Genomic DNA, 2,646 nt, shown 5'->3' with positions numbered 1-2,646 from the left:
AAATAAACAGTGTTAATTTAATATATTCTAAATGTTAATTTTTAAATCTTAATTTTACTGAAGAAATATTTTACATTTTTTGTGCTAATTTTTTACACAATGTTTCTATTATTAGTAAGAAAGAATTAATGAGAAAAATACAAAACATTCGGTATGCTAATTTATATTAAAATCAGAATTTACATATTGCAAATATTTCTTTGCCAGACAAGGTTCGATTCAATGACTATCTGAAGCGAATAGAAATCGACATGATGATTCGATTATTTCGGCGGTCCGTATTATCCTAACTAGTGGATACTCTCGCGTAAAATGGATTAGCATAAATTCATTTGTTCCGTTATTTCTGAAAGAGAGATGCTTAGCTGTTTTCTCATCCGCGTCGATGTATCTTTCGGACATCTTAACATTTGACGAATCAGTCATTACATCTCATGATACTCTCACCATAGATCCTGCTACGGGCCGATCATCCAATTCACGTTGTTCGACAAACCATGCGATAATAACGAATGTTGAAAGGAAGACGTAAAAGGGAGCAAAACTGACTGTTGCTTTCACGTGGAATCCTCGGCGCGTGTCAAAACACAAATACTCAAATTCTAAAGAGTAAAGGTTTAAAAAAATACAAAAGTTACAAATGTAAAGCAAAAAAGGAAGATCTCATTTTAACAGAGAATATAAAAATAAATTAAGAGTAAAACAATAAAAAACTCACTATAAATAATTATGTATGTTAGTTTAAATAAAATATAAATAAAATATAAATAAAATAGAGCAATAAAACAGAGCAATAAAAATATATTACAATTTCAAGATATATATATATATATATATTATATATAGATTACGATAAATAAAAATATATTATAATTTCATAAAAAAGAAAGAGAATAAGAAGAAAACTGAGAAATTATAGAAGAATAGAAAAAGGAAAGATGAATGACAGGCAAAATAGCCAGAAAGGGGAAGGGGAAAGAGACGTCCCTCCTGCATGTGGAATAAAACAAGCGTAATACGGGTGAAATTATCGAATAATCTACGCTAGAATGATCCTATCACCATGGGATCGATCATTGTTGTCGACAATACAGTGCGAAACAATATTGTAACATCGCCGACAAAAGACTCGATGCTCTTCTGCTTTTTAACTAAATATACATCTTTATAATATGTATATCTTGCATTTGACTGACTAATTAGAGATATAAATGGAAATCAGAAGACCCACAGCGATTTATTAGCGAAAATATCAGTTTCTATCGGCATTTAAATCGAATGAAATGTCATATTTTTTACCTCTTACATATATATAATGTTTTTATATTGTATATCTTTGTTGTATATTATTACAATTATCAAATAGAATTTGTGATTAAATAATCTTGTCACAATACCTTTAAATAATTACTTTGCATGAAAATGAAAGTAATTCAATCTTGTCCAGGACAGTGTCAAGGATTGAAACTATTAGGACCAAGAAGTTTCCTTATTAGAGAAACGTACTACTATAAGTTTCTGTGAGTACTAACATTTAACTAGTATAGCCCCGAGATCTCAATCTCCGAAATGTTACAAATTGTTTCCAACACGCAAGATTAAGAGAATAGAGTTATATTAAACTAATTTTTAGTAGATTTTCACATCACAGAAAAATTTACGTGACAAAAAAGAAATGTTAAAGACAAGAGAAAAAAATTTTTCTTTCTCATTGTCGACTAATACTTATCGTCTAAATAAAAAATGGAAAAATAAAAGTTCTCGTAAAAAATAAAAGAAAAGAATATATTGCTTGAAGAAAGTAAATAACAATAAAATGATTCAGATCCTTCAGAAAATGACATCGAAATTCTGAAACAGTTAATTCTTCCCCAACGTAACTATAGAAGTTATCGAGCTGAAGAAACTTTCGACCTGTGTAGAAACTTTGAAATTGCTACGTATCCATTTGGAATCCGCGCTGTATTCGACGAATCTTGAACGAATTACTTTCGTTACGGAAACTTCCTACGTGACTTTCATTGCTAAGAGAAAGACGAAAAGAGAATGAATTTACTTGTTTTTTATAAAAATATTCTAACTGAAAAAAATCACCAACAATGTTAACTCCGAAAATCTCTGATAGAAATTTCATTTTCATAGTATTTTCATAGTATTTTTTGAGCAATTACTGGATAGTTATATTAACTTTTGTTTAGAAACTAAGAAGTAAAATTACTTAGAATTCCAGTCAAGATATAATGCTTTGTTTGTACAGTTGCAGACAAAGCATTACATAAAAGATATACAAAATCTGAATCCATTTACTCAACAAAAATAGAATAATAAATAGGACAATAAATGGTCTATGTAATTTTAACCAATAATAATCTATTTATTCTGGTCAATAATTAGACAGATGTCTACGTCAATAGCATTTTTATCAGAAAAACTGCTTCAGTCATTGAATAAAACTCTATCAAGTTCTTGTCTTTCCTAAGCAATATTGTTACAACTAATGAGAATACAATATAGTAATATATTAGATAGTAACTGGATGGATGTCTAATTGCATTTCTATCAGGAATTTCAAACTACTCAAAAATATAAGTAAATTCTGATATATGTGTATATATATATATATATATATATATATATATATATTAT

This window comes from Atta cephalotes, assembly GCF_000143395.1.
Source record: "Atta cephalotes unplaced genomic scaffold scaffold00005, whole genome shotgun sequence".
NCBI classification, from domain to species: domain Eukaryota; kingdom Metazoa; phylum Arthropoda; class Insecta; order Hymenoptera; family Formicidae; genus Atta; species Atta cephalotes.
This window is presented reverse-complemented; position numbering follows the sequence as displayed.